This window comes from Centroberyx affinis, unplaced genomic scaffold, assembly GCF_046629955.1.
Source record: "Centroberyx affinis isolate AG114_WGS23_722 - 3 ecotype Tasmania unplaced genomic scaffold, CSIRO-AGI_Caff_v1 ptg002860l_1, whole genome shotgun sequence".
Classification (NCBI taxonomy): domain Eukaryota; kingdom Metazoa; phylum Chordata; class Actinopteri; order Beryciformes; family Berycidae; genus Centroberyx; species Centroberyx affinis.
In genome coordinates, this window is record NW_027280995.1 from 36,581 (window position 1) to 56,717 (window position 20,137).

General features: G+C 40.5%; 1 protein-coding gene across 1 annotated transcript in view; it reads right to left on the reverse strand.

Annotated features, from left to right (window-relative positions):
• The window catches only part of LOC139658270 (neurocalcin-delta A-like), a gene marked incomplete at its 3' end in the record, with an annotated part of 54,255 nt that extends 34,745 nt beyond the window's left edge, over positions 1 to 19,510 (reverse strand). The window contains exons 1-3 of the mRNA XM_071536355.1: positions 19,389 to 19,510; positions 17,690 to 17,782; positions 15,922 to 16,048 (exon numbers count right to left, since the gene is read on the reverse strand). The remainder of the gene's footprint in view (positions 1 to 15,921; positions 16,049 to 17,689; positions 17,783 to 19,388) is intronic.
• Positions 19,511 to 20,137: the final 627 nt, after the last annotated feature.

The following is a 20,137-nucleotide window of genomic DNA, read 5'->3' on the forward strand; positions in this document are numbered from 1 at the left end:
TGGCTTTGACTGTATCCCGGATGATTTTCCAGGGTATAAAAGTACATTTTATGTTCTTTCTAACTGATAGAGTTACCATAGTATCATGCTCTTTTAAAACTTATCTTTGGGCCACTCATACAAACACAGCAGTGTGTCAGTTTATCAAGTTCAAACAAAAGTATAGATTTTTCGCTAAAGTATCGTTATACAGTATATATATATATATATATATTTGTCCCATACATTTGATACCAGTCTCGCTATTTTGCACGAAATAGGACCACAAGTCAAACTTAACGGTGAAAAAAAACAGGAGCCTGTTTTCGGCCGCATGCTCGGACACACACACACACACACACACACACACAAACATATGTACAACCCACACTCAGATCTGTTTCTGTGCCTGTTGTACAACAGTGACTGTTATTCTTTCACTGTTTAAACTGTTCGCACTGTTTGATAGAACCTCTTCTGTTTTTACTCGAGTGACCGGCCTTTGTGCTCTGCTCTGTAGGAGTGAGACACTTCCTCACCCTGAAAGTGATTTTAAAGAAGAATACAGAGATAGCACGTTTGTTGTACTTGTCAGCTTCTACCTTTATGTTGTATGTTGTTCTTTTTCACTGCCTCTGATTACCTTGACACTATTTTCAAGGGTGAAAAGTTATTGTTTTGTTATCATAAAAAATAGCAATATAGATCATTCAAAAAACTGCTATGCTATTTTGTATGCCTATGGTATTTTTTTTTTGGTTTTTTGCTGTGGTATCAAAAATGATGTCGAATATTTATGTTTTTACTGGTTGAAGTTCAACATTTTGGTATCGCGACAACCCTAAAGTCCACAAAGTCAGTCTTCCATTCACTGTCAAAGGAACAGCTGATGTTCACAAACAAGTACAGCAAGCATGTAAAAAGTAGGACTTTTACAAGCAGATAAATTAATATAGTATTTGCAACCAAAAAGATAGGCTTGATTCTTCTTGGTACCAACCTGTGAGGTGAACTAGTGCTGTATGTTCAGGCACAATCTTCTGCCCTTCAAACCAAACAGCCGGTCAGATCTGAAAAAATGAAGCAAGTAAATCTGCATCAAATAGTTTAAAAAAAAAAAAGAGTGTCTAATTTATGCACTACATGATGTGTGAGCACTTTGTCAGGCACTTTGTCAGGCAAGTTAATTCAAGCCTCCACAATTTGATGGTGGAAAGAGCTGCTTTTTAGAGTGAATTAGCCTAATTAATCAGGAATTATTGGAATTAACCATGGTCCTTGAACCCTCTATATTTAGGCCAGAGCAGGGGAGAGATGCTGGAAAGGTTCCAATGCTCTGATCTCCTCCTGGTCCAAACAAATGCCTCTAGCCAATCTACAGCACTTAGGTTCCCAGACCAAAAAACAAAAAAGACTGGTGTGAAAATGGTGTAATACCCCCTGGCCTGCATGTTAAAAAAAAGCATCTGTTGGGAAGAGCAAGTAAGCAAAGTCCTCATGGATCCAAATGGTTGTGAGAGCCACATCCACTATAAAACATAAATATGGTACATTATATGATGTGATGTAGTTACACGTTAGAATAAAAACACTGAGGTTGCACCACATCATTTGTTTTCAAATTAATTTTTCAGTGCACTTTTACTGTACACATTTTGGTTAGGTAATAAAATATAATTAAAGTAGTTTTTTTTTTCAAATTATCTTTAAAATATTTCACTGAGCTGTGTGACTGATAATAGAGAGAGAGTAAAGAGAAGTAAAAAGAGATAAGAAATCAGAGAGAGATAGTGTAAGAGTGAAAAAATAAAAATAAAAGACCCATGTGTTTACTGGAGCATCCAATCACACCAAATGAGAAAAGAAAAAAGAAAGAAAGCCTGCTTTCTAAAGAGACTAAAGAGTAAAAAGAAAGCCTGCTACTGTCATGAGTGTAATGAGTTTCACCACAAACATGGTGGCAGAGCCGTGAATAGAGGCTGTGAAAAAATAAATGACAGTGGTTCTATTTTCCAGGAACCGAGGATTTCAGGATTATTAATGTGTGTTTCACTGAAATTATTCTTCAGCATACAATTTGAACACCAAGCTACATGGTCTGCTCTCTGAAAGCACAAAGTGTATTTCTCAAACACTACCATACAAGCCAGTGTCATTTAATCTCTTTCCTGTTAGGTGCCTGAAGGAGGGGAAGGTATGAGGAAAGCTACCTTCTGTCTTGTACCTGCTGAGGAACAGAACAGGTCCTGAGGTTCCTGTCCTCTCATTTCCCTGTACTCTCTCAAATAACATGACTCCTCTGGCAGAACACAGCTTGATAACCTCAAACTCTGCAGGCTCACTGACTGCTGTGTGTGTGTGTGTGTGTGTGCGTGCGTGCGTGCGTGTATAAGTGCAAGGGAAAGACATATCGACCATTATCCAACATTTTTGCTTGTAGAGGGGAAGAAATAATTTACTCCACACAGAGACACATACTGAACAGACAGACATACACAGACAGACAGAGACACAGACAGACACACGCACACACACTCCAGGCATGCTATTTGTTTTCAGGCAGCATGGAAAGAGAAGAATCACTCAATGTATAAAAAGTGATTCCTATTCATATACATATCAGATGTTAATTTGTCTGGTACATTTCACTCTAGTTGTTACATTCCAACTTTCTGAGTGTCAAGCACTGTCCACTGATTAGATACTATTTCTCATGATATCAAATACCGCAGTTGTCTTGGTTGTACCAAAGGAGATTACCATAATACACCAGGAAGTGTCTTTTTTATCCGTTCCAATTCTACAGCACTGCAATGCAGTAAAAAAGTATTCTTTACAATGCAATGTAAAGAATATACATCATTGTATTGCTGTACCGCTCCATTAGATTATACTGCAGCCAGTCTGAAGGCACTGCATAACTGCACTGTTAGTATCCTTCCAAGTAGCCTGATGTACTAATAATTCCACATATTTTCTAACTTGACCCGAGTTATTCAACCTGGATTACTGTTACTGGGGGAGGTCCTGTTATTGTAATTACTACAAACAACATCTGAAATTTTAATCTAGTACGAATCTGGCATTTACGTAATTTCCGTAAATCTGTAAAGAAAAAATCCAGAACAAATGACCTACTGTTTTTTTTGGTAGACTCATAGATCTGAATTGACATCTCTGCGGATGATTTTGTTGGGTGGCAGATAAGCAGAAGTGTAGACGTAATTTGCGGTAAATCACAGAGATCCTTTATCTTGTATGAAAGGTTGTCTATAATTACAAAATTTCATTACAGGACGTCTCCCAGTGAAACTAATCCAGTTTAAATCGTGCTTTATTGTGCTTGAACTACAGGATAAGAGAAAATGTGTTCACCCACTCCGCTAAGCGCTGCATCTAAAGGCAGCAAAGACTTTCCATGATGATACTTCCTCTTGGCGTCTGAAGAAGTGAGCAGTTCTTCCGCCTACCTACCATGAAAACTGCAGTAAGAGTAGAGGCTGTTTGAGGACACACACTCCGGGTGAACCAGGACCTGACGGAGGGATCTATACGCTGGCCGAGGGCCTGAAGCCGAGGGCTTACATAAGAAGACCGGCAGGCCCATACGTGTGTATAGTGTAAGAGGTTTAATACAGCTCTGACCATATGTGTATTACCAGGGTGGCCATATATGCTCTATCATATCATGTGCTATGTTTTGACTGCAGAGGTCAGGGAGGTCTGCACTCTGCTGCCCTCCTTTATTTCTCTCACGCTCTCTCTCTCGCACATACTCTCTCCCTCTTTCCCTCTCATCTCAGTGGGTTCCCATCGGTTCCTCCCACTCTTCTAATCTATCTTTCCTATCCTCTTCATCTGACCTCATCTTTTTTTTTATTCCCTTTTTCATTTACATTACATTTAGCCGACGCTCTTATACAGAACAACTTACAACCTGTGAGCAGGAAGGGATTCAGTGTGTTGCATCACATGACTGATGATGGACTCATTGGCTAAGGGGGGGATGGACCTGTGATATTCTGGTCATAGCACGGTTTCTCTAACCTCTAGGTCACCCTGCCACTCTAGATGTTATGTTGAACAGCACATGGCTGATTCTGTCTGGTGTCCTTCCCCTTGGGAGATTCAGTGTAGGTGCTGCAGACATCAAGGTTGCACTTGAAGCTGGCCTTGAACTCTGGACCCTAAGAAACTAATTTAACAACAAAGGAAAACCTACCATCTTTTCTTTCTGAACTATTTGGCCAGACATCACAGCAGATGACATTTTTGAAACTAAAGAATGCTACTTTAAAGGTGAACACAAAATGTAAATGAATTCACTGACATACCTGTCCAATAGCTTAGTGTATAACACAAAAAGACTAGGCTTACATTTACTAACAACTGGGAAAAAAATTCTTATAAAGACCTCAAATCCCCCTACATACAGTATGTTACAAATCACTGTGAACAGTAGAGACACAAAATGGCATTGGGAAAAGGAATTGCTTCTTGTCCTTCTCTATTCTTCTCTAATCTTCAGACTTTCTCCAACCCGAGATGATCAGATGTTCAGAAAACCCTGCAGTACTAACGCAGTATATATGCATGGTGGAGTAATAGCTCCGGTAATAGCTCCTACTGTAGGTCCAAACATGAAGTGTTGTTGATGTGGCTTTCCCAGAATAGTTAGTCAGTGGGCAGGATTTGCACTTTGGAAGATAATTACACACTTAAACCACATCTCATCAAGAGATCAACCACACAGTGTTGGTTAATTATGTGAGGAAGCATATCCATAAACAGTGAGTTTGGAGCATGCTAACGAGTATCAGACGCCAAGTATCTCTAGTATTTGGTTCAATACCATGGGCCATACACATAAGTATCTTAGCATAGGCTTGACCCAGGTATGTAGCCTTTAATACAGAATGGAACACAAAATGCCTCTGAATACATTCACCTGTCCAACTGAGAGAAGAGAGAAGAAGAGAGAAGACTATGCATGAGGACAATAAATTACTGCAATACATTCTGTAAATTCTGTAAAATACTGTAATGAATTTTCACTCCAGCACTCTGCAACAAACAGCAGGGAAGGAGGGATGAGAGATTGCTGCCTGAGGAAAAGCGAGGATTTGTACCATGGATAACAGTCAATCTATCAAAATGCATTCCAACAACATTTGCCTCTACCCACTGATACCTCTAAATCAAAGGGCATTATTTCTCCTGGTAAGGTGAAACCTGGTTTGGCTCAGGGGTACTCTAAGAGAGCCACGAGTGAACTCAGAACCACTAGCATGCATACACACACACGCTCTCTCACACACATACACACACATACACAAACACAGCAACGAATTGGACATATTTCACACACCATTTCTGAAACTAGACAAACACTAATGACCCAGAAGTTGGCCCATCTGACAACCCTATATGGATAGGGAGTTCTGGCTCTATAGCAAAACTAATCAGTCACTTTGATGGTAGGGAGTTAGTTAGGGAAAGAGAGGGAAAGAGGGGGAAAAAAGGAAAGAAAAGAGCTAAAATTAGAGAAAGTTGCTTCAAAATCCACTAGCGAGTCCAATCTTTGTTTTCTGGCAAGAGATCATATTCAGTCCCATTACATCACCTCAGAGCCATTTTGGCAGGCCAACAACAAGTGAAAGCTATAAATAAGAGGTTATTATTGTAATCAGGCAACAGCCACAGACAGTGATGAATGTTATAATGACATATCGTAGAGAATAACTCAAATTTCATGAGGCGAGAATATCCTGGTTTTAAGTGCAACAAAAAAATATCTTTTCACCACCATAGCAGAGAGGCATTTTCATTTCTTTCAATTCATTTTTTGTAAAGATGATGTCTTCTTTCAGTGTCTTAAAGTCCCTGAGAAACTAGTCAGCTCCCCTGTGGAGACAGATGATTTCAGTCTCAGAGAGAGAGAACAAGGGACAGAGAGAGAGGGAGAGAAGAGAGAGAGAAGAGAGAGAGAGAAAGAGGAAGAGACTAAAGAATCAGCAGAGTAGGAGCGAGAGATGTAAAGGAATAAATATACTTAGACAAGAAAGAGCAGAATGAGTTTGGGGAGCTCAGGTTCTGTGTTTGAACATCATGTGACAGAACAGGGAGACCTCAGCCTTTTCATTGATGCCATGGCAACCCGCACTATGCATATGGCAGGTGAGAAAAAAAGCAGCTGGAATCAGGTATAAAACCTCACACAATATTCAGCTGAGAGAACAATGGAGGATCAAAACCACTGTGTGTGTGCATTCATGCAAAATATCAAACACCAGCAGCACTGTCAACTGAACAAGAAGATTATGTAATTCAAGGGATTAACAATTTATTAGCTATGAGCTACCACATTCAATTTAGGTTCTAGTGACAGAAATGTATGCTGTGGTCTGCCAACAACAGTACAGCCTACAGACTGAAAAGCACCAACTGCCTTAAACAGAGGACTGGATTCCACACAGGTCACTGTCTTGGGCAGATATTTCACACTGCTGTGTGAGAGAGCCTGAGACACCAGTGACAATCTCTGAAGCTTTCCTTAATGAGCTGCTGTGCTAAATATGAATGGTGAACAACTCCAGCTCCAATGACAAGAGCGGAATTTAAACTTTTTCCTTTCATACTCGCTCACTCACTCAATATACAATTTCCACCCATAATAATAGTATAACTGATATTACAAACAAACAAAACACTAAAATCAGTGATCAAATACATACGTGTATCAGTGGACAAGGGATGGTGTGCGTCTTGTGTCATGTAAGACTGACTGGCAAATCCTTTCAAAGAAGATGAAGGATGCTGCAGTTTAAATGTATGAAGCAGAAATCTCAGTAATGGATTTGTACTGAAATGGCAGGGAGTATTAAAAAACCATAACACACAGGGAGAAAAACAGAGAAAGACGTAACAATGTAGCACTAATCTCCTAGGACACCAGCCCAGGCAGTGTGGGTGTCTGGACGAGACACGCTCGCTTGCTCATTCGCTCGTCCGCTCAATAAAACTGGGCTGCAGCTACAGCGTGTTGTCTGCCTACCATATTCACCGTGGTATACTCCTACATGTAACCCCCTCCCTCTTATTCTCTCGCTCTCTCTCCCTTCTTCTCTTTCCTACTTGCGGCAGACCGGCTGTCACGATTTCCAACCCACTCATCAGCGTTCCTCTCATATAACTGTCGCTCCAAGAAGCTTTCATCCTACCTCTCCTCTACTGCTCACTGGGTGGCAAACTGGAACATTACATAAAGCAGAAAATGTGGGCCTGATTGATGTGCGTGTGTGTGTGTGTGTGTGTGTGTGTGTGTGCATACACATGTGCAGTCACATCTGTGTCTATTCACCTGCATTGATAAATGGTTTTTGGATGTGATATGTCAATTGTGGACCAAAATGTAGCTTGAATATAATAGATGCATACTAAAAAATGGGAAGGAAAAAAGGAAAGACTAAGGTTTTCAAGACTTCTGAAGGATCTCATAAAGGATGACTTATAATCAACAGATTTTTATTGCCTAATTAAATTCTTACACAGCCCATTAAAGTGTTTTTTGTGACAACCTAAAAGGAAATATGAAATATCCAGTACTGTGTCTCCTGACTGAATTTCATTAGTGTCTTTTTCCTGCCTCGGGCTCCTGGAAGAGTTCCAGTAGTGTTATCTTAGCTACTGAAGGCTGTTGTGTGACCTCAGAGAGTCGCCCACCGCTCTATGAAAACCACCCCACTTCAAAATACAACATGAGCCTCTCAAAGGGCTGAGAAAAAAACAGATCACAGCACTAAATTATATTAGTGCTTTCTTAGCTTTCTTTATCTTTAAAGTTTTTTCAAGGTTATTGTCTAAGTTTTAGGCTGCACAATATTGACAAGAAATCTCATTTTGATTATTCTTTTTTGCTAAGTCTTGGGATTTGATGTGAGTAACTATGCATGTAGACATTTCAAAACTTGAAATGAACTTTTTCTTGGGGAAAGGGGAGCTATGTGTGCTTAGGGTTGCTCTCTCGGTACCTTTTCTTAAGAAGCCAATTGGAGCACTTTATTTTTGCAGCCCTATTACCCATGTTTTCACAATTGCCAGAATCAATTGATATCTTAAATGAATGTTCACTGATGACTTTATTGACAACTAGGAGTCCATACTTGAGGGTTCAAAATAACATATGTTTTGTGTCCCTGAGAAAGCCCCTCTGACGCCACTGTATACCCAAGTCTTCACACTTGGTTGAGAGTGACAGCCGTTGTTCCAGCCACCAAAGCATTCTCACATAGTGGGAAAGCCCTGTGCTAATTCAGGGCATGCCCATGGACTCCTGGCCAGCCAGGGTGTGAAGCCAAAGCCTGTCAGGGAAGCTTTGCAACTCTTCTCAGCTCTCCCAACACCACTCTTGTCACTATTAATGCCACCGCTTCTGACAGTCTGTCAGGCCTTGGCGTGGGGGTGTCACTATCTAGTTTGTTGTGAGGTAATGGAGTGTATTTTTTAGATGTTTTATACTCAATGAAGAAGTTAGTTTTCTTATTTTCTGTCAGAAAATGTACATCCACCAATAATTGTGAGTAATATTTTTCACTCTTCACACTTGCCTCTATAAAAGCATTCGGCTGTCTGTCTGTCTACAGAATGTCTTTGTATGGTCTCACCTGTATATCTGTATGTGTGATCACTCCTACATATCATTGTGTGCAGCAACGTAGTGGTAAATAAAAAGGTAGGTAAACTATGATCCCCTCAATCAGTGATCATCATAAGGCATCACAACCACCAATATAAACAAAAGACCACATCCTTAATGCTACTTACTGTAATGTTTACTATGAATTTACATAATAAAGTGTGGTGCGTAAACTCCATTCTACAAATAAAAGGTGGGTGAACTGAGTTTAGGTGGGTTTTCCCTCCACTACATCACTACTTGTGTACATATCTGCCTATGTTTATCTGTATACGTCTGTCTATGTCTATGTAAAACAGTGTTTGGGGTGGAGACCAAATAGGCCTCACAGTGAAGTTTAGCAGCTGTTGTAAAAGATTACTCACACATCAGACGTTAGCAACAGCAACAAGTGAAAACAACCACTGCTGCTATTTACTTTATCACTCCAGTGACATTTATTGCTTATGGAGGAATGGGTTTTGTTAGGGGCAGGTTGTTTCAGATCTAGTGGCTAGCAACAGAGTTTTAGTTTGTACAAACAGCAGGACACTCAGGGTAGATATACAGTCAATAGCATAGGTATCGGGACAGGAAGCTGTAGCAGATCTATTTTTATAGTTCTCATTTCCACATGGATGCCAGTAAAGATGCATAATGAAAATCTTAAAGTCTGTTCTTTGCCCAACATCCATATTTTAATATGACACCCATACTGTGCCATAGATGAGTTCAAAGCCAAATAAGGGGGAAGCAGAAGGAGATACAGACAAAGGGGGATCACAGTCAAAAGCCACAGCTGCTGGCCATTAAGGGAGATTCATAAATGGATGCAGCATGATATCTTGTCCACCAGGGCAGATTTTCCACACTGACTTCTAGCACCTGGGTGATGTTGACAGAGGAGCCCACCAAAAGAGATTTCTTTCATCGGCTCCAGTGGATCTCTCTGTCATTTGGGACTGGGGTGTTTACTTCTGCTCTTCTTGTTTGCCCTCAAAGTCCCCAAAGTACTTGTAAGGCCCTTCACATCTAATATGGAAAATTTTTAGTGTAAGTGTAGTGTATCCTAGCAACACTGATTTGACTCATTTGTTACATCTCTACGTGCAGGTTTTGACCCCGATTTCCACTGTGAACACTAGCCTTGTGATACGACCATGACAGTCTTCAGGATCTATTTTTACAACACCTATTACTAAGCTAATTCAAAACCTTTATTCATCGAATTAACGTAAAACTTGACTGACTACTGTCGGTGAATACTGCAAAATGCAGGACAGATTCCATCCAAATCCTCCAGCTCTGACCGTGTGTGAAGGCAGAGTGAGTGATATGACTCTATTTAGCATCAGGCCCTGCAGCCCATCACCAGACTGTCAAACACCGGCAGTTGGTCTCTCTCTCTCTCTCTCTCTGACCTTCTGAAGAGGGGAAAGTCATCCCAGACAGACAGAGACAGACAGACACACACACACACACACACACACACACTAAGCTGAGTTATCCCAGCCAGCTGGTCTGTACAACTGAGCTGACATTTGAATGGGAGGCCACAGAGGGATGTGGGTTTTCAGGCATACCAGCAGTAGGGCGTGGTCAAGGATGCAGTGTTAATCACCAGCAAATCCTCGAAAACAAATATGACTGCCATTAAAGATCAAATGGTAAAGACAAACACTAGAGTAAAGCTACAACACTGAACCATGTGGGCCGAACCCACATGGCCTATGTAACGTTCCATTAGGAAGCTTAACTTTGGTGTCCAGCCAATTAAGGACAAGATAGGAGTGTTTATTTTTGACTTTTAATGTCAGTGGGATACCATCCTAAACTATTTTGTCAAGTCACAAAGACAAACTGAGACTGGTGATAATACTTGCTATCAGAGACTGGCTTCACCTTCTCCCTATGGTCCTCTTTTACAAAACGGTTAGCTTAAGGGAATATGTCCATCTGACATTATAAACAAATAAAGGGAGAGATGGAAAAGAGAAAAAGGCTGACGTGACAAAGACTGAGTAGGACTCTAAACCACAGTAATGCAAATACATGGTATGAACCTTAGCCACCAGAACCCCATGTGTTTAAAACAAATCAATGAGTGCTTTAGAGCACTGGCATTTCAGCATCAAGTCCTTTGTCAAATCTAATGTCAGCCATTGTCACGGCCTCACACATTGCTAATCTGGGGTGTGTTTCCCAAAAGTGTCCTTGTCAAACTATGGTCGCAAGTTCCACTGGAAGAACCGATATTGGCAAAAATACTGCTTCTCGAGACCGTCATTGGAAGAAACATTCGCAGCCACCATCATAAAGTTGGGTAGTTGCAACTGTAGCCTAGTTTGTCATTAATTGTTGAATCCTCCTGACAGCATCATTGCGGTACTGGCACCTAATACAACCAGGAAATGATTATGTGAGGTTTGAAACTGTAGTCAATAGATCTATGCATTGAAGAATGTTTTTTTTCAGCGAATGTCTTAGTTACGACAAGACTATGCTGACAAGGCAGTTTTGTGTTTATAGGTGTCATATTATAAGCAGTATATACTGTATATTATATTTGTCATGCCTTTTTGGTGAGCCTACTCCACTTTTTGTGTTCATACTAATTAGGCAATTACCCTCTTCCTTTGTGGCAATAATTTAGTAGTAAAAGAAAAAGGTTGAAAAACACTGTGTTGGGGGGAGCTGAATTCCTATGTAAATTCTCCACCACAAACTCCACTCCACCACAAATAGTTGATTTACCTGAATGTCAAGCCCTGTAATTTAATGACCAAAACCCTCATTATACTCTTGGAGAAACAGGCTGTTGAGCCTTTGCACAATGTTATCAATTATCATGACTGGATTACCTTGATAATCTTTTATCTTAGTAAGAGCTGCATGGACCCACTGTGGCAAATGTTCTAATGATAGATCAGATGACTTTTCCAATAAAAATTATATAAAATATATACTGTATATAGAAAATATAGTCTATCTATCTATCTATCTATCTATCTGTCTTATATCTCCGTCTCCATCCATGACACAAAGAACCACCTTTTGCCTGTAGAAGTTAGTATTGGAAGAAATTTTAGCACTCAAATGACTGAATCACTGACACTGAATAGTGTCATTAACAATGTTGCTGGAACTATATTGGTGCGAACTACAATGGTGCCGATTTGCAACACTTGTGACTAGGTTGCTAGTTTCTCTAACCATCATTCGTACTTTGGTGGTTAGGCAGAGACCTCTGTCATATTTGGGAAACGCACCCGATTGGTTGGCAGTGCATAGCCATGACTCATAGGTCAGAGAATGAAATTTGACCAATCATAAGGCCAGGTGTCACCAGTCTGTCATCCCTGGACTGCTAGGCCTCCGACACACATGAAACATGGTGGGTGCTTTCCATTCTAGGTTATCACTCTATTCATGGTATGAATGCCCTGCACTTTCCTTCAGTATATTATATAAAATTACACAAGACAGATCAAATAAGGTAAGATTAAATAAAATGAAATTAGATGAAAAAAAATAGACAACCAGACAGAGACAGAGAGACAGGGATTTCTACGGCCAATCTAATAAGTCAAAAAACTAGAAGCATAAGCACATCCATTTTAGGTGCTTGGCTGGGGATATACGTACATTAAGTGAATGGAAAAGAAAAACCTACTAATATTTACTTTCTCAACCTTTTTACTGATCCAACTCTTGGTCGGGTCAACAACACAGGGACCATGTGACACAAGGTCACATGTGAAGTAACAACTCCTGTGGAGTGGAAAGCACTGCTGGTGTGTCCTGTCACATTAAGTCTATGAAGGTTCATGATGGATCACAGCAGCAGATGGGTAACCTAACCACATATGCAAAACGATATGCATGCTTTTTGGAGTAGCCTTTACCCAGAGTGCAAGAGTAGTAAAAAGCAAAACATCTAAAACATCTGTTTACAAGCGTAATGACTATTCAGAAGAGGTTTCATCATAACAAGCAATATAGTTATTATAGTGCTGGTCTTTACACAGCCTTTGATTGCACCTCTGAAAACACAATAAAACAATAAAATTACTTCTTATATAATCCATTCCATCCGCATGACCATATCCACAGCAAAGCCCAGCAGACGCCATACTTTGTAAGACAGCTCAAGAAATACAGAGTCAAACAACGCCTCCTGGTTCACTTCTACACACTCATCACAGAGAGCATTCGCACTTCATCTATTACAGTTGGGACAAACCAACGTGCAAAAATTACAGCACATTGTCAAAGAAGCATCCAAGGTCTCAGGCTTGCCCCTCTCCCTATTGAATCCCTCAACACCGAGATAGAGATCACTTCTTCTGCTCTCACCCTGCTCACCACCTCTGTCAGCCGCTGCTGTAAGCAACACTGACCTCCGATACATCTGACTTCATGAATAGCTTTTTTCTGGCAGCCTCGTGGTTAGAGAAGCAGGCTTGTAAGCTCACCAATTTGAATCCCCAGACAGGTTGGGAAAATGTGGGTGGGGAATGTGAATGGGTAGCACTCTCCCCTCCCTCAACAACAAGTGTAAAGGTGTCCTTAACTCAGCTGTTCCAGTGGAGTTTCTAGGTACAGTAGAAGACTGTGGTTGTACCAGGCAGCTCCCAGGTGTGAATGTGTACGACTACATGAATGTGAAGGACGGTGCTGGAAAAGAGCAAGAAGGCTCACTCGACTTTCCCTAGATAAATAAAGGGGGGAAACAAGCTTTTCACCATTCCACAGAGGACTTTAATATACTCCCATTACCCCCACATGCCAGGCTGTTCATGTGTCACATAGCATGTGTTGCTTATGTGCTGTGCAGTTAAGCTCATGTTACACACTAAACACAAGACCAAATGGAAAGAATAGCTAATGCAATACACAAATTCTTGCATTCCTGCAAATTCCACTGCTTTTGGCTGTGTGGCTATTAAAGAATCTGAAACTGATTGGCATCAATTCATGAGTGAGCCACATAGCTACACACAGAAACACTAGACTCACTAATCATCCACCCATGAATGGATGGAGTGAGGAGGTGTAGTGTGCCAAGCCGTCTCCTGCAGGCGGTGGGCAGCACATCATGTTCCCTGGTTCAAGCTGTCACCACCACATCTCCATTGTGGGAAGCATGAGGCTGACAGCTCCTGTTTGATCTCAGCCTCTCAGCCGCTCTCTCATGTGTCGAGGAGAGCAGGGGCACGAGGGAACAAACACTGTGCTCTGTAAACCACAGGGTGGGTGGGATAATGTGATATTTCTCTGTAGAGTGCTTCAAAGATATTTTATGAAGGACATGCCTGGACATTTTGAGTTTCAGTCGGCGATATTTTTCATTCACCAGACACTTGTCACTTGGGAAAATAGTTTCAGCATTTCTTTTCTTAAGTTTCCCTAGTAGGACTGGTTGGTAGTTCTCATTGAAAGCGGGGGGCACAACTAGCTGCAAGATTGAGGATAGCTGTGTCCTTGGTTTCAATGAGGAATGCTGACAATGCTAACTATCCATTCTGGGGAAAGTTAAGAATGTAGAAACTGTTTCCCACAATGTGACCGGTGTCTGATGAAGAAAAATAACCGACTGAAACTCAAAATGTCAAGTGTTGTCGTTGATGTGTGGCTATTTGAAGAGATGCAATGCTATCAGCCCTAGTTGAATCGTTTCTACTCTTTCTAGTCTGCTCTCATCCTGCTCACCACTGTATAGTGAATTTGTCATTCACTATACACATTCACTATAGACTGCATAGTAACTAGTAACTGATTTATGGATACACTAGCAATTTGTAGTAATTTCTTTATACACTGTATTCTATGAATGTATAATAATTTGTCATTCACTTTACACTATATAGTATAAATATATGGTAATTTGTCAATAAATATACACTGTATAGTAAATGAGAAAGTTTTGCTAATCTGAATGGGGGCATGTGAATGAGGACAGGTGTGTTGAAGGGAAACCATGGACTGAAAGAATGTATATAGATATAGTTGCACAGGGTGTGTACTGGTAGCAGTTATAAGTAATGCAATGCTATAATGTAACAATCATATCAGGTAAAAAACTTTAAAACAGTGTACATCTGAAGTGAATTGATATAGGAAAACTGGGTCATGAAGAAGCAAGCATGGTGCTTTGTAAAGTAATGGGAGAGGATAATGTGATGTTTCTCTGTAGAACCACTTCAGGGATGTTTTATTATGTGTTGATGGTTAGCCATTTATATTGATGCATCGTTGCATAACATTTGGCTTACACCATACTGTATAGTCATACCATCAGTGTTTCCATTCATTCAGCTGCAGTGGGCCCCCACAGCTAGAAAATGTAAATATAATGAAAATTCATGTTCTAGTCTTGCTCAACCCATGATGAAAAAAATACAGGTGCAACAGAACAGCTATAGATACATCATGAATATATATCTAAATAAGAACCATTCGTAAACTGTAAAATCTCCTGGAACTGATCCTGGAATAGGCCCTGGAGTGAACCAGGGTCACAAATACCTCCAGCTCTACAAAAACAATTACATGAAAGACTTATATCATTGCACTGTGACACTGTATAGTCAGTGAGAAAGCTTTTGTACTTCTAAATGTAATGTCATGGTGAGAAGTGTGCGCTGAGAGGAAGCAATGCCATGAGATTACTGAAGGTAATCAGACATTACTGCATGGATTATTAAAGAGTCACTACGCTAGCTTAAGTTACATACTTAAATTCTTCAGATAACTCAAGAAATCTGCAGGGAAAGATATTTGTTTTCATCGGGGTGTTCAGGTTCTCATTCTCAACTCTTATTTTGGGTGGCAAATCCAAACTATCCAAACCATTTACAGTCCTGTCTCCTGGGATGTCAAGGAGTTTCATTGGAAGGTTTGTGAGGAATGGGGTTTCAGTGAGTCTTGTGGGTCCCCTTTTGAAAAAAGCACATGCCTTTAATTAGGGGCAAAAGATTAGACCCTATTATTAGACAGAAAAGTACTGTGCTCTTCTTTAAAATACAATACCACTAGGTTTGCTAGACTTGGGACATGGCTGTATTTGAGGCAACCCCCGATGTGTGAAACTGCTTGTACCTGTTTGAAAGTCACTTAATACCAAAGGTAAGTTTGAGGTCTGTATACTGATGCTCTTTTGTATTAAATCCGCTGCAATAACTTAACTAGCCTGCTGAATTGCAGGCTACTTGTAAACCAGGTGTCAGTGACTGTTTTACTCATCTTATCATCTATCAGTCCCTCACCTGTGGAATGTGGGGCCGCCTGCAGGCCAGGTGAGGGGTCTCAAGCTGCTGTCTCTCTCTTTCTGGTGGGAGAGTTGTGAGAGTCTTCCCTCATCCACAGATGATCTCAACTGAATGTTATCAGCACCTGAGGAAGGATAAAAAAATACTTTTCTTCAGATTTCAGTTCTTCTAGCAATACTCTTGTGGATGTGCCTGCCACAGGTTTTGGAGTCAAACACTGCTTCAATGAACAATATGGTTTAATTTGCAATCGATCATTGTGTGTGTGTTTTGACCTGACTTCAAAGTGACTGGGTGTAGCTACAGTAGTATTCAATTGATTCTGTTTTTGCGCTTCTTTGATTTATGGATGCGTTTGTGTGTGTGTGTTTGTGTCTGTGTGTGTTTGTGAAATTGTGTGTGCAACTATGTGTCTGTTTCTCTCGGTATTTCTGTGTATGTCTGCATGAGTGAGTGTGGGTGTGTTTGTGCGTTAGTGTGTATCTTAGTGTGTGGTTTCATATCAGTGACTGAGGTCCAGACAAGCATGACCTGTGTGCTTCAGGATCATTGACCCACTGACCTAACAGAAGCCTGAGGTCCTGGTTTGACATGTGACTCTTACCACGCTAAGAGTTCACACATCAGGTCAGGCGGAACTGACTGAGGGCCTGATGTTACCGTATGACCCGCCTCTTCTCACAAGCTCTGGTTGTTCACTGTATTAGTGTTGGCACAGAGGCTGGCTGACTGCGCTGGCCTCTATTCATATTGTCCCTCCCAGCAGACCTAAGCAAAATGCTCGTTTCAAATATGTGAACATCACACAAATCAAACAAAAACATCAGATGCCCTTGTCTGATTTTGCTAATGATATATCCACATTTGAGGTTGTTCAAGTTGTTCAAGAAATTCTAAGCATCTGAAATAATTCACAATGTGGAAAGGCTTTTTGGCCAAGTCTACCTAAAACAACTATTCCTGTGGGTGGTGTTTCAACGTGACACTTCCACTATGACTGCCAAAAATGTTCAATATGAACAGGGAATATCTGGGATAGCCTAGTGAAGCTAGTTATGCCTTGAAAGGTTAAATCACTGTCTTGCAATAATAGCTACAGTAGAAGTCCCTTCAGCCTGCATCTATACACGACACTACACTAATACTGCAGGGGGTTTGATTGATACCTCTGTACAGGAAAAAAGGCTAGTGGAGGCTTTTATCCACAGCACCTTACAATAGAGTCCATATATACTCTGTGTAACAGGTTTTGAACCCAGGTGTTGCATATGGGAAACGCATTTTAACAGCCCACCAAAGGAGAATCTCTCCTTACCAAGAGAGATATTTAGGCGTATAAAGTCTGAGGCAAGACTTCTCTCCTAAATTTCTTTTTTGTAACAATAGAGAGAGAGAGAAAAGATTGAGAGAGAGGCAGGACGACATGTAGCATATCATTTGTCATTAGACAACTGATCCACAAGGACACCGCGTGCTTTTATTATTGGATGTACTGACAAGCAGAAAATAGCTCAGTAACATGCACCTCACTTCAGTTTGAAAAACACGTCACGTCAAACACGTTAAAATCAGATTGGTTTACCGTTACCAATTTGAGGGAGAATAAACAGGCACAGGATTTCCCTTGCAAAAAACATTATGACAAGCATCATATTTCCGAGAAAAACCCCCAGAGAAAACAATGTTTTTCCCCCATCATCATCCCCTTGTTAAATTTGACCAAATGTACAACTAACCACTAAGAGCAGCAGTGCGAAACGCCTACCTCTTCAGCCTGTTGATGATGACTACAGCTGACAGGAGTGTCACTCTGCCTGATGATGTGCGACCTGCCCCAGATGTCGGCTCATCTGTCTCTCTGTAAATGGAATGAAACGAGGAGATAAGGTGAGAAATCTACTTTGCACGAACAGAGTGTGCTCCCACCTCTTTCATGTTATTGATCTCCACCAACCTGCACCGTGCTAATATCGCAACAAGATGTGTTTTACCTTAATTTAACAACATAAAACATCTCGTCATACTAAGGTATATTTTCAGAGACCCGCTGAAAAAAAGTTGTTTACATCTATTGAGGGACATTAATTAGGTTCACCTGTGACTGCTAAACTCACCAGAGATAAAACTTAAACGCCACCGAGCTATTCTTAATTAATATCAAAACTGAGGTTTGACCTTTTGGTCTGCTGTGAACAAACTGTGAGCTGGAAACCAAAGGCACGCAACCTAGAGGTCTGACATCCTTGCAAGCAGCAGTTGCAGGTGGAGGTGGGGTTATTGTAAACAGGAGGTTGGTGTACTGTGATCAGTGATGCAGGGGTAAATAAAAAGGTGATTGAACTACTGTATGACATCGAGGAGGTGATCATCATAAGGCCAACACCTATCAATATTAAAAAATCAATTATACTCTCAGAAAAGCAATGATTTATTGCTAAAAACCCATATTCTCATATAACCTACGAATGTGTGATACTACTTAATATTAATCAAAAACATTTATGCCTAAAAATTTGGATAAACCATTCTGCAAATAAAAAGGTGTTTAAACAGAGTTTAGGTGGGTTTACCCTCCACAGGAATACTATAATTTCAATATTATTTCACTCCCCAGAAGTTAACACAATGAGAGAATGGGTAAGGTAAGTTTCACTGTAACGTTACTCACAGTTACCTCCCCAGTAAAGAGATCATGCAATTCTACACCAAGTCATATCTAACAACAAAGTACTAAATCTTATCAACTATGGCTCTGTGTGTCTATTTGGTATGAAAAATGTTGGGCATTCCTGGACTATAGCTTACTAAAACTTTCAGGTGGTGTGGTAATTACACCTTTAATTCAGCCTAAACACCTCCAACCTGTCTGACCACAACGCAGGAAGCTGCCAACAATCAGCTTGTTTTGCTATCAAACAACTGAAAGATCAGTAGGGTAACGCTTTATTGTTTTAGTTTGTCTCCGCTTACAGCAGAACCTGCTCAAACCTTAAGCAGATGTAGATACACACTTAGAAGTGAATAGCAGTGACAAGTTGATAGACGTGATACGACAAACGTAACTACAGTGTTACAAACCCTAAAACACCTTCTGAGAAAATAAAAGTATGTTATTATCGTACTGAAAACAAGTGTGAGTTAGTTTCTACAAAGCTCAATTAGCATACCAAGCTAAAGTGCTATTGTTTTTGGATGCGCCAAAGCAAAGCTACACAGGGTTACAGGTTACACTGACCAACTGCACGAATACTGAGAACAGTAACCGTTTTCTAAAAGTTACTATGTAGACGTAATTGTATCATACTGATTTAAAACTATAAGAAGCCGCACTGTGTCATTTTAAGTGATAAATGTTACATATTTGAACACGAGTGTTGACTGCCTATGGAGAGGAAAGAGAGGAAATAAGGCGTTATAACGACTATAAATTATTTATAAGTGGTTAGTTAAAATAGGAAACTTACGACACTTGGTTAGCAATGTCCCCAGGAGCGGATTCTTCATCAACCGGTAACTCGGTAACCTGTCGGGTCCAGACTAACAGAGGAACACATGTACCTCCAACAAGTGTCAGTTTTAGGTAGCCAGATCAAAGATGGTATATTGAGAAGATGAGCCACATATGCTAAAAACTGGCTCATCTTCCGGTCTGCAAAATTTGGCTCTTGTCTTCACGCATGCGTTGTCAGAGATGGTCGTTACCGTAGAGACAGATTTGACCTGATATAGACCTGAAACACAACTTCCACAAAACAGCTCATTACAAAAGGCAAAATTAGCTCTCGACGTTATAACAATACTTTCGGTTCGGGTGTATTTTGGTCCAAATAAACCTTAGACATTTTAAGGGACGATATCTACAACATAATGCCATATCTCACAACTTTTTCATCTGCTGACGTATGTGGTACCCGGAAGAGAGGTAGAGTGAGAGTTCTTGCTTCATCGTCCTCTCTGGCCAGGTTCTTGCTCGGAGTAAATTTACTCTTTTTTAGAGGAAGGCAGAGCAGCGTAGCCTACGGTGGGTAGGCATATCGCTTAATTTATTCCTCAGGAAATTAAATATTCAGTAGTTTTTATTTGACTAGTCATTTAACAAAGTCCAGAGAAGACGCTGTAAAAGTCAGTTCGAGCTGAATCATTCAGGTTCAGATTTTTCTACAGGAGTCTGGTGACATCAAGCGGACATCTAGAGAAGACAGGGCTTACTCTT